Genomic DNA, 13596 nt, shown 5'->3' with positions numbered 1-13596 from the left:
ATGAGCATGAAAATTCTTGATGCAATAGTTTAAAATGGAATAGGGGAAGTAAATTAGTATACAAAATAATTGGATACATGTTGCAATCGTTAATCTAAAGAACTCCGTAATGCATTAATAAAGCATTTTTGGGAGATATGTAACAATCTTGAAAGTTAAATATTTATATAAAATTGAAAATAATTTTTACGATAATGCAATATTTATGATATAATTGTAGTTCATCAATAATTTTACTTTGATTTGAATTGTTTGCTGTAATATTTTTCGCATTTATGTTATTTAGAATAAAATATTCTTTTATTAAATAAAGAATTTTAAAAGAATAAAATTTTATATTACATGAAGATTGTATAGATTATTATTTGAAAAAAAAAAGATTTACATTATGAAATAAGAAAACAAAAATGAAATGAAAATAATTATATAATATTAAGGAGAGAGAAGCAGATTCATTTTTAGAGACTAAAATATAGAATTAGGTTGGAGTTGATTTTCTGAACAAAAGTATTGACGGTAATGACATTTTTTAGTCAAACTATAAACGGAGGACATTTTTGTTCCTTTCACATAGTTTAAGGGCATTTTTTTTATCATTTTCCCAAAATGGATTAACATGTGCACAAGCATCCGTACCAAATAAGCATAAATGGCTAACTTAATAGATTTTCACCTATAGTTGAGCGAAGGATCCAACATAATCTGTGTAAAAGCAGACTTCAATTGTCAATAAATATTAAATTTTAGATTTATAAATATAAAAATTTAGTGGCAGAAACATTAATACGACATTTAAATTTTGGATGTGAGTTTTCAAAGGTACACATGGTTTTTCATCAAGGCGTTGCAGCTTGCAATGGTTAGATATTAAACAGCGTGTGGCTTATTTACAAATCTACCCCCACACCTACCACCTCTTTTTTTTAAAAAAAAAATAATTATAAAATTCAGTGATCATTGATGCGCAAAAAGTTACAATTTGTGCTTGGCATCCCACACTTTGTACCACCGTCGTGCCCCGACCTCCCCCCCCCCCCCCCTTGAGGCACCACGCCCTCCCCAGCTTCGAGGCACCGTCGTGCCTCGAGGCCCCCTTTCCCAGCCTCGAGGTATCGTCGTACCCCTCCACCCGCCTCGAGGCCCCGTCGTGCCCCGAGGCCCCCTTCCCCCCACCCTTGCCTCGAGGCACCCCCCCCCCCCCCCTGCCTGCCTTAAAAAAACCAAAGTTAGAAAAATGCACTTAAACAATTTGGTTCATATATTTAACAAAAAGAAGATACAACAAAAACTTTGTTGGACAGAGTAATTATCAAATATTGTGTTTCGTACTTAATGAAGGTAGTTGTCTCTCCAACCTTTCACAATGAAAGGAATGAAAAGGAACGAACCATGGGTCTCGTTTTATCCCATCAATCTTTATCCTGAGGCATGTACATGGTTCTGAGTAAATAAATCACTATACTAAAATGACACAAGTTATGTTGAAGTTTCACAAATTATTCAAGAAAAAGTAGATGAGAAAAGGAACACCTATATTCAACAATAGCAAGGAACGAGCAAAAGAAAAGGCATTCACATTTAAAATGACCGATCCGAAAATTTTTGAACGATTTTAATCCATGTTGAGCAATCAAACTCAAAAAAATCATTTTTTCAGTTCTAATGATGGATGACTAATCAAAAGCCAACTGATCATGCTAGGTAAAAAGGATCAATGAATTAAAATAAAGACAGCCACCCCTCTGCTTAACTTCTTTCTCATTGAAGCTCATTGCTGATAAAACAGATGGTGCGGGAAAATAAATAAGAGGGCGCCTAAGTTTCTAATCAATTAACCTGAAAGTCGGAGATAGCACCTTTAGGAATTTCATTTTCATATAAGATGTTGGGAAATCATATAAACAGTTCAACAAGGCAAAACAGGTTCCAGAGCCAATCCTGGAATTTCTCAATGCCGATTCTCATATAAACCTTCTTTTTTTATTCCTTAAAAAGGGACCAAACAAAAGATTCCCCTGACATTGTTAGTGTCAAGTTACTGTACATTCATAAGGCTCCTGCTAAAGGCCTTAAAAGGAAAACTAATGTTGGTTCCATCTTTATAAGAACTCTCACAAGTTAACAACTCTCTATCTCGAAATCCAAATTTTGAGTCATATAATTTCCAGTATCATCCCTCTAACAGGAATGCATTGGCGGGTGGAGAGTCTCCAAGACTTACCATCATACTTCACGGCCCCCAATACTATTACCTGGCTGGACAGAATATGCAGAAAACATATCCAAGTCCAGCTCACAAACATTGAAGTTCTAGCAGCAACCAGTTATCGGAACAAATGTGTCTGCTCGCAGTGACATTGGCTAGCAGCTAACATCTTCACAACTCTTGTGGTAGAGCATTTCTGTACATAGTATATCAGATATCACTGTGAGGCCCTAACAATTTCTTCGCCAACTTCAGTTATCCATGCATCGTCACATATGTACCATTGGTTTCTCAAATGCAAATACATCACATAGTGACCAGATTCTAACATTCCTGAATGTGTGACCACTGCAAAAATTTCAAATTCTGTAGAAATTCATCACCGTCAAACAAAAAGATTCTGTTCCCGTCTCTTTTTCTTACAATTGAAGATGATAAATATATGGTTTCATGTCCAAAGACAAAGGAAATTGCACGTGGTGATCAATCTTTCTGGACATTTTTCTGGTGGGAGAATGTTCAAATCGTTTTATATGAAAGCAGAGCACAAGAGGAAGCTTTTTGATGGATATTTGTTTTAAAGCGTCTTGCTTTTCATGACAATTTTTACAGTACAATTTCTGATCGGATCCCAATTTTTCTGGTCTTGTAAAGAGGTCCAAGCATCCTACAAGAGATTCATTTGGCTTACTGGACTTACTACCAAAATCCTTTTGGCTGGAGTTGCACGCACTCAAGTCAAGAGAAATGTCCATACAAGGATCATGAGTAGTTGAAGTGAAACCGCATGATGCACAGGTGACATCAGATCTCAAGGGCCCATAGAAAGCCCTATGAGCAATACACTGGCAATCTCCATTATCTGTTTAAGAAATGTTTCTTATAAGAGACAATGTAGAAGAGGAAGCCATGAAACTCTCAAGTTCTCAAGGTCTTAATACATTAATCACCCATTTTCTCATCAATGAAATTGATCCCAAATAGAAGTACAGACGGAAATTTTGAAATCGAAAATCGAATATGTACATGACAAGATCTGTACTATATCTACTCACTGTATTGCATTTCAAACAGAAAGAGATGAACGATATGCGTTATCAAAGAAACAGACCCCAGACCATGTCCTACATGAGACAAGAAGTATAAGAACCATTCTCATCAAAATATACCTTTGATTGCCAAATTTGCTTTCCCCTCTTTGTCATGGATCCTGTGCAACATTTAAATGAAGAACTCATGAACATCTTGTTGCACGTAGACATGGTTTTCCAAATGTTGCCACCAACTGCAAACGTAAACAACAATTCAATCAGAAAGAATCACTACATAGGTCTGCAACATGTCAAGTCTCTAACCAACGTTAACAATTTCCACGTATAAGCATCTGATCTAAGCTGACAAATGATGATATCTTACTACAGCATAGAGATTTTTATTTTGCCATTATAAGAGAATTGTAAACTTGCATATAGCCCCATTATAGAAGAAATGCATCAAATATTGGTTTCACAATTACACTTATAATTGATAAGACAATTTTAATATTAACTAAAAGCAAGGTTGTGAATTTGTTGGGATTAAACATCTTTTACATTTTTGCAGATCCTGTTATAACCAAGATCGATAGTCAATAACTTAAACGGAAAAGACAGATTAAAAAGCGATTCGAGTTCAATCATAGGAGATAAATCCAACTAACAGTCACAGACCTGTAAAAAAACTAAAATGTACTTAAGGCCCATCCCCCGCCTCGAGGCACCCATCCCCCGGCCCCGAGACACAGACATTGAGTTCAATTGCCATAGGACATTAGACATACCTCAGAATCATCAATACCAGAAAGATTTCCTTCAGCAGCTACACATTTTCTCTGATCCTACAAGCTGACTCACAAAGAAATAGTTTGAAATGGAAGTTAAGTCTTACAGATCAATGTGCAAATGATGTCAAATAGTAACAATTCAACAAGGATAAGATATGAGACTACCATTTAAGTTCTTGACAAGCCGGACTCCTTCTGCAACCAAATTACTTTTGACTTCTGACACTCCTACCACCTAAAAAGGAAAAAAGACATTGTTCCAATAAAAGAGCTGTGGGAAGTGGGAACACATTCTAACTCAATTACAATTCACTATAACAGATCATAAAGAAAAGATTTTTAATCAAGAACCTATTTCTAATAAACAGAACATACATTCCCTTTCTTTATTAGGACCTTATAACGCCATTCTAATCAGATATGCAAGTCTCAGCTCCCAACTAGCAAATAGCAATAACCATGAATCCCGGAATTTCACAAAAGGTGTTCAAGATTCTAATAAATATGCATAAAAGTAATTTTTGACCTATATATACATAAATTTTTACAGACACGTATAATTCTCCGACAAAGGATGTTCAACAGACCACCGTCAATGTGGCTCTGTGATTGATTACCAAAGTACCAATCCAATGTATCAACCTTATTTCCTGGTTTCTGCCTATGAGATACCTGATAGAGTATGTTGTACAGACTATGGATGACAGTTCATTCCAAGAGGCATATTCGAAACAAAATCAAATTGATAAAGCATATGGTACATCTCATCTCTTCAAGATTCTGATAATCTTCATTATTGGCTTCTTAAAAGTGATCTCATTTCCTGTTGTTTGTCTGAGATTTGTGTTATAACCTATAACATGTAACTGGATTTTCGGTAAATGTCAAAGAGTTATTATGGTAGAGTCTGTTTTCCTATGCACCATAGTAGATGTCCTTATCCATAACTCGGTTACTGTTATAAAACCAATATGATTATTAAAATAGCAACCCCAAAGATCTGCGCGATTAATTGGATTAGAAGATTCCATGTATTTACGCCATCACTGTCTTAATCAGTGAGCTAGATTTGGTTTTTGAGTGAGCTCATAGGAATTTACAGAGGGATATCTGTTGTGTGTTTTGGCGGGAGGGAGAGGACGTTAAAAGACTTTGTTTAATTGATAAATAATTATTACACTATTTATATCCATAGTGTCAGTGGCGAATTTAGAAGCAAAAAATAGGGAATCGGAACCCGTGGTCTCTTCGTAAAATTAGATATTTTCTAACATTTGTATAACGGAAGGAAAGGGTCAAAATTGCCCCTGAACTTTGCGAAATAGACCACTTATACCCTTCGTTACATTTTGGGATAAAAAATCCCCCTGCCGTTATCCTAAGAGACAACAAATACCCTCAAGAATTAACACCCCAAATTTTTAGTGACATGGCAAGCCACGTGGGACTAATCCTTCCACCTAAGCGATGCCAACTAGGATTCACTACAAAAGAACTAGACCTTTAGCGTCGACAACAGTCGCCACAAAATCCCAGAAAGTCGTCACTAAAGGTTTTTTAACAATAAATTCTGATTTGTGTGTTTTTTCTTCATTGTTTTTAAAAAATAAAAAATGATATCGATTAAGGAGGAGTTTGAAGACAATATATGTTTTATTTTTATATCATATGTAAATGTATAAAATGTACAATGATGCATTATTTAGTAGGAGATTTGAATCGAGAAGTAATTTTGATGATTTTCGTAATAATATTGGATGTTTTTAATGTTAATAGTCCAAGTTATTTATTTTAGAATATTAGGTTGCAACCGAAAATTAATTATCATATTATTTTGTTGAAACAATAGGTTTTAGTTGCGAATGGTTGTTGCAACCTTAGTCGCCACTAAAAATCACTCATAATCTTTAGTGGCGACTATTGTTGCCGCTAAAGGTCTAGTTCTTTTGTAGTGAATCCTAGTTGGCAACACTTAGGTGGAAGGATTAGTCCCACGTGGCTTGCCATGTCACTAAAAATTTGAGGTGTTAACTCTTGAGGGTATTTGTGGTCTCTTGGGATAACAGCAGGGGCATTTTTAATCCCAAAATGTAACGAAAGGTATAAGTGATCTATTTCGCATGGTTCAGGGGTAATTTTGACCCTTTTCCGTTTGTATATTATTATATTCTGACACCCATACTATAAAAAGTCTAGTTGGTCCACATGGTTAAATGTTAAGCTTTTGATCTTGAGGACTGAGGATCAATTCCCACTTAATACATTTTTCTTGGTGTACCCATATTCGAAAAATCCTAGATTCGCCTCTTCATAGTATAATATGGAACGTTAATCTCCATTTAAATCGACGGTTAAAAATTAATTTTGTCATCGCATTTGTTTTCAAAACGTGTGAACATGACTTTTTTCTTTCTTTTCCAAAGTGGAAGAATGTTCAATATAATATTTCCTACCTTCATTTTTACTTGTTTACTACATCAAAAATATATGTATATTTCTACTTATTCAATTTGAAAAATATAATTTAATATTTTATATCTATTTTCACTGTTATTGTTAAACACTATTCATTTCCAATTTTTAGATTACTTATAATAATTAGGGATAAGGTCTGAAAAATACCCCAACTTTGGTTAGATTTGTTGTTGATACTAAACTTTTATGAGAACCTATTACCTTCCTAGACTATTTAATACCGTATTTTAAACATATATATTTGTCCACGTGGACATAAAAAATAATGCAAAATTATAAATAGTAATGTGTCCACGTGGACACATATATACCTTTAAAATACACTATTAAATAGTTCAGGGGGTAAAAAATACGGTATTAAATAGTCTAGGGAAGTAATAGGTCCTTATGAAAGTTTAGTATCGCAACAGCAAATTCGACCAAAGTTAAGGTATTTTTCAAACCCTTATCCCCAAAAAATTATGGGTGATATAATAAAATAATTATTTTATTATTATTTGTTAAGAATATGCCAAGTCAAACATAGAGGAGTAAACATTCGCAGGAAAAAACCCCACAGAAGAGAAACAATTCCCGATTTGTGTCACATTTTCATATTGCGCATTGATTTTGATGTAATCTCCTAAATTTCAAGAATGATACAGCCTTCCTCTGTGACTCAAGAATCCGCCAACCCCTTTGATTTTGTATCCAAGTTTGGCTCTTTCGCGTTTGATAACTCCAATAAACTCAATTACAACATCTATACTTCAGATGTACACTCAAGTCGGGATCTTTTGTGTTTGAATCATAAGAATAAGCCATTAAACCCTTTATTTAGTTTGAATAGTGGTAGAAATGGTGGTATTTCAAGCATTAGAAGATTTATTCTTCAGTTTAATAGAGATATTCGGCTACATTGCGAGTGAATTCCACTTGCGTTTGCCTCTATTGGTGTTGATTGTGAGGATAGCAATGGGTTGAGGGAAGATGGGGATGTTACCAAGGATGAAGGAGTAGTACCCATTAATGGTGTTGAATCCGAATGTCCAAAAAAGGTGCTAATTTTGATGAGTGATACTGGTGGGGGTCACAGGGTATCTGTTGAAGCCATTAAGGCAACATTCAACGAACAATTCGGAGATAAATATCAGGTCATTTCTATTGATTTTGTTAGATAGTGTACGATTTATATGTGTTAGTTATGATACAGAATGTGAGTGTATGTGTATGTTTGTGAATTATGTTTTATTAGTTTAAAGAGGGTGTGCATTGCGGGTATTTGTTACTGATTTATGGACTGATCATACGCTGCGGCCCTTCAACCAATTGCCAAGGAGTTACAATTTCTTGGTGAAATATGACCCTTTATGGAGAATGACATATTATGCATCTGCGCCTCGTGTAGTTCATCAATCCAATTTTGCTGCTACATCTGCTTTTATTGCTAGGTTAGACAACTTCATTAGTTGAATTTATAATGATGTCCTATTTTTGCCTGCCCTTCTGCTGACAGAAAATACAATACTCAACTTGTATTAAAAAAAAGAACTTTTAGTTACTGCTGCAACGGGAGTGTACAACAAGATTGTCAAGAGGGACACTTTCTATGTTGCAAGCTAATATGTTCACAAATGGGAAGTTACTCCATTTTAATGTATCGAATGTTAATCTATATTTGATCATGGGAATGGCTGTAGGATAAATGATAAAGGACAAGTGTCCCTAGCATGCTGTCGAGTGTAATAACTCACTGTTATCTATCTTCTTGAAAAACATGTTGAATGTCATTTTACTGAATTCACTATGAGGCTTCATGTGTATGTTGTTGACTGTTAGCTAACTTGTACATTTGCTAACTATAGTTGCTTCTGTCATATACCTTAGAGTTCTTCTCTCATACTGTGTGCAGGAAGGTTGCAAAAGGTTTAATGATACCAGCCGGATATCATTATTAGTGTACATCCTCTAATGAAGCATGTGCCTCTACGTATCTTGAGGTCCAAGGGGATCTTAAAGAAGATTATATTTACTACTGTTGTAACGGATTTATGTACTTGTCATCCAACATGGTATATTTAACACACATATTAATTGATTTATTATATATGCCCTCGTCATCTGACATTGTACATTTTGCACGTATTCACCAAATGTGTAATTTGGACACTAGTACTGATCCCCCCCCCCCTTTCAGCTTTCATAAACTTATTACAATGTGCTACTGTCCATCGGAAGAGGTTGCACTGAATGCTGGCTTCCAACCATCTCAAATAAAAGTTTTTGGCCTTCCTGTGCGATCGTCATTTGTGAAGCTTGTTTGCCCAAAGGTAAGTGCAGTTCCCCCACCTTACCCTAGTTGGACTATAAATTGAAACATTGAGTCTGTTATAATTGTGCATTTATTTTAAATGGGCAGTAGTTCCTTAAATTATAAATGGCTTGTAGCTTCATTGTATTTCAATTTTTATTTTATTCCGTCATTCGTTGATTTTTTGTGAGAATAAGATGATTATATATTTGTGTGGTATCTCATAGGCGAGAGTCAAGAATTTTGATAAGGAAAATGAAGGATTTATAGAATATATATATATATATATATATATATATATATTCGTATGCTGGTTTCTGGATAATGTTGAGAGTTGAGAATAGAAGTGCAAACATTCTGCATAGATTCTGAACAGTTACGGCAGAAATGAATAGATTTCTTTCATTCGTCTCAATAGTTAATATGAGTACTTGTGGTTTTAACCATTTAAGACGGTGTCAAACTTATGTAGGTATTAAGATGCGGCAAGACCACAATAGTTAAATCAGAAGTATTTAGTTTGATAAGAGAATCAATATGAATGCTTCTCGATTTAAGTACTCTGGTCGAGCCACATCTTAATATATTTATTTACATAATTTTGATACCATCTTGGTCAAGTACTGATGAAAGACTTCTTCTTTTTCAATCATCTAAAGAAAAAAAATCAATATTAATACTTAAAGATTGACATCTTATATGTCATCTTTTCTATTTATATAAAAATAGATGTTGTGGAAACACACCAGTTCCATAGTTTTTAGGTTCATCACCCTCCACAAGAGACAACTTGAAAAGAAGAAATCAAATAGGTGAAGAAAGAGAAAGAAATCAAGTTGAGGCCCTATGCAACTATTATTGAAAAATGTTAGAGTGAGTTAAAGTCCCTCATCGTTTGGGGAATGGACTGATGGTGTGTTTATATGGGCTTGGGCAACCCTCCCCTCATGAGCTAGCTTTTGAGGTTGAGTTAGACCCAAGTGTCATATCTTTACATGGTAATAGCATCAGGTTAATCCCTGGTTGTTCCCGGTAATAGCGTCAAGCATATTACATTTCACTAGCATTTCTCACCGATCACTCTCTCAGTTACCAACTTTTCAGGTTATATAAAGATTCCTAGGAAAACTCCCACAGAAGAGAGAAACAATTCCCGATTTGTGTCACATTTTCATATTGCGCATTGATTTTGATTATATTGTAATCTCCCTTGTATTAAAAAAAGAACTTTTAGTTACTGCTGCAACAGGAGTATACAACAAGATTGTCAAGAGGGACATTTTCTGTTTTCCAAGCTAATATGTTCACAAATGGGAAGTTACTCCGTTTTAATGTATTGAATGATAATCTATATTTGATCACGGGAATGGCTGTAGGATATATGATAAAGGACAAGTGTTCCTAGCATGTTGTCGAGTGTTATCATGAAAAACATGTTGAATGTCATTTTACTAAAGTCACTATGAGGCTTATTGGGTATGCTGTTGAGTGTCAGCATGAAATGAATAAATTTCTCTCATTCAGCTCTATAGTTAATATGAGTACTTCTTATTTAACTATTTAAGATGGTGTCATGTGTATATAGATATTAAGATGTGGCAAGACCACAGTAATTAAATCAGAAGTATTCAGTTTGATAAGAGAATTAAAATGAATGCTTCTCGATTTAAGTACTCTGGTTGAGCCACATCTTAATATATTTATCTACATAATTTTGATACCGTCTTGGTCAAGTACTGATGAAAGACTTCTTCTTTTTAAAACCTCTAAAGAATTTTTTTTTAATATTAATACATAAAGATCGGCATCTTATATGATGTTTTTTCTATTACTATAAAATAGATGTTGTGGAAACACAAAAGTTTCATAGTTTTCAGGTCCTGCACTCTCCGTAGGAGTCAACATGAAAAGAAGAAAGCAAATAGGTGAAGAAAGAGAGAGAAAGTAAGCCTAGTCTCTGTGGAGCTATTATTGAAAAACGTTAGAGTGGGTTAGAGTCCCTCATCGGTAGGGGAATGGATTGGTGGTTTGTTTATTTGGACTTGGTCAATCCTCCCCTCATGAGTTAGCTAGTTTTTGAGGTTGAGTTAGACCCAAGTATCATATCTTTACAAAAATAAACTCTTAGCAATAAGAATATAAATTTGGTCCGTGCTGAACACAACATACCTTGGGAAGTAATAGTATTTCATTACCATATGAACTGCATTTCCAGCATATATAACTTTTATATTTAAATTATATAAATTGATTGCTTAAGGAAAACAAACCAAAAAAGTACCTCATGATGGTCATTATCAATAATTGTGCAACAATGCTTATCAGCTAGTTCCAATTCCCCCATGTCCAGGATCATGTCAAACTCAAGATTAGGTATTACTCTTTGCTAATAAGAGTATAATACATGATTTTAATTCAATTTTACCCTCTTTCTTTTTTATGTCAAAGAACTAACGGGTATGCTATTCAGACCACAGATAACTCTCACCTCTATTTATTACTGCTTGTGATTGTGTCGGGATTATGAATTATCCTAGTCAGATAGGACAGGAGCAAGTGAAGTTTTTATGATAAAGGTGGAGAAACTGAAATCATTAGGACTCGTGATTTATTAATACATCTAGTCATGAGGTAGAAAAGAGATGCTATCTAATGCTCAGTAAATATGCTGCTATATCTTTTAATTTCTCCACCATTTATAGAGATTCTCTTCTTGCACCTCATTTATTCATATCGAGAATTTTGACTGAATCAGCTCCAGATTTGTAGAAACGGTTATTATTACTGGATGGCTGTCTGTGACAATAGGATTAAAGTTTTCTAAATTGTTTTGTTATGAAATGCTAGGTTGAATTGAGGAAGGAACTTGAAATGGAGGGGCATCTACCTGCCGTACTGCTAATGGGTGGTGGGGAAGGAATGGGGCCAATAGAGGCTACAGCTCGAGCACTTGCAGATAAAAGGCTTAGGGAGCCAACAGGTCAGGTCCTTGTAATATGTGGGAGGAACAAGAAGCTTGCCGATAGATTGAATTCAGTAGACTGGAAAATTCCTGTCCAGGGATGTCTCACTTGAAACTTTACTTTCTAGCAGGTTCTCTACTAGACTTTTATCGTATTATCTAAAAGGTGCATGTATGAGGTTTGCTGCATATTCTTTATGAAGCTCTCCATTGACCAGTCAATCAACCCCTTTTCATCTATCATTCAAGTAGTTCACTATAAGCTGTCAAACTTATTAAATTCCACCTTCACCCCTAAACTTCATTTAAGTAGTTCACTATTAAGCTTTTTATGTGGTAAATTATCTTCTTATATGCAACACTCATTTAGACTTCTTGCTGATACCATACTTTTCGACGTTACATAATCCAAGTGATTAAGTTCTGCGAGAAGTATTAATCCTGGAAGTTGTGTCAATAATGTCAGTCAAATTACAAGTGGTTTATAAGTCAATTGAGTAGTAATTTCCAGTATGCTATGATCACTACATGACATCCAGTAGTAAGTTTCCTATTATTCAAGACCTTGATCTGTCCCTGTGTTGTAGTCGTAGCTATCTCCTCTTTTTTTCTTTTGGTTATTGCAGGAATCTGGAAATGTGGCATATGTTGCCGAGAAGGGATGCGGGAAATTCTCAAAATCACCAAAAGAGTTGGTGAGTGGTTTGGTCCGAGACAAGATGAACTAAAAGTGATGTCTCAAAATGCTATAAGGCTAGCAAAGCCTGATGTTGTATTTAAGATTGTCCATGACATGCATCAACTGCTCAGACAGAGAAGCTTTGTACCACCTGCTTAAATTTAAATTTAATTACATCAATTCAATTTTTGCCCTGCAATTTTTTCATCGTTCACTTCCTTTTTTGTATCTATTTCCTATATGTTCATTTGGTTAATAGTGCACTTCGAATCATCTGGATTCGTTTCAAACATTATCGACCAACGAAAAAAACAGTCCTTCAGCTCAGTGAAGGTGAATTTTGAGATTCTATTACAGCTAAGTCGATCTCGAGTCTTCTAATTTAGGAATTCATAATCAATCTATCTAACCATCTCTCTCTATATATATAAACAATATATCGTGTAAATTTTCTTACGAAAAAAGGATAAAGAAAAATGTCTACAGCTAATAATCTGGTCCAAAAATGCTCATACTGCCAATGATTTGGCTCAAAAATGCCATTATTACTTAATAGGTCAAATTACCCTTTTCTTCGTAAAAATGCTCTATCCCTATTAAAGAATTTAGTTCTTGTTTCTTTTCTTTTAAAATCACTTTAATTAATAAATAAATAAATAAATAGGAAATTATCATTTTTTTTTCTTAATATCATTTTAACAATTAAAATAGATAATTCAATGTAAATTTTTAATTGAAAATATATCTCATATATATAAAATTATAATAATCTTCATCAATTTTTATTTAGATAACGGTAAAAAGATTTCTAATAAAATATATAATATTTTTATTTCTTAATGTTTTCATGTCAAAGGTAGCAAATCTTGTGGTCTTAAACCGGAAAAATGTGAATTAAAGAATAGGATCCCTATGTAACAACCTTTCAAACAGACAAAAAGTGTTAGTTACAATGTCACTCCCGTACGTCTCTGAAATATACTCTATGAATTTAGATGTCAAATAAAAAGGCACTATTCACGTTTAAGTTTTTCTGGGTAATGTCAGTCAACTTCAATATTAAATGCATTTCAACTCCAAACTCTTCATTACACATTTTCTCCCCTTTTTACATCCTAAGAAAACCACCAAAAGCCTGGAGTTTTTTCTTCACAAATTTTAC

At 34.3% G+C, this 13596-nt stretch overlaps 2 pseudogenes; one reads left to right on the top strand and one right to left on the bottom strand.

The window, feature by feature from the left end:
- Positions 1–2285: 2285 nt before the first annotated feature.
- LOC125840082 (ubiquitin C-terminal hydrolase 22-like) lies at positions 2286–5059 on the bottom strand (annotated as a pseudogene).
- Positions 5060–7138: 2079 nt separating this feature from the next.
- On the top strand, positions 7139–12765 carry LOC125840081 (probable monogalactosyldiacylglycerol synthase, chloroplastic; annotated as a pseudogene).
- Positions 12766–13596: the final 831 nt, after the last annotated feature.

This window comes from Solanum verrucosum, unplaced genomic scaffold (genome assembly GCF_900185275.1).
Source record: "Solanum verrucosum unplaced genomic scaffold, falcon-dt-bn FXZP01000180.1, whole genome shotgun sequence".
In the NCBI taxonomy this organism is placed as follows: domain Eukaryota; kingdom Viridiplantae; phylum Streptophyta; class Magnoliopsida; order Solanales; family Solanaceae; genus Solanum; species Solanum verrucosum.
Note: the sequence above shows the minus strand (reverse complement) of the source record. Positions and strands in the feature narration are given on the sequence as shown.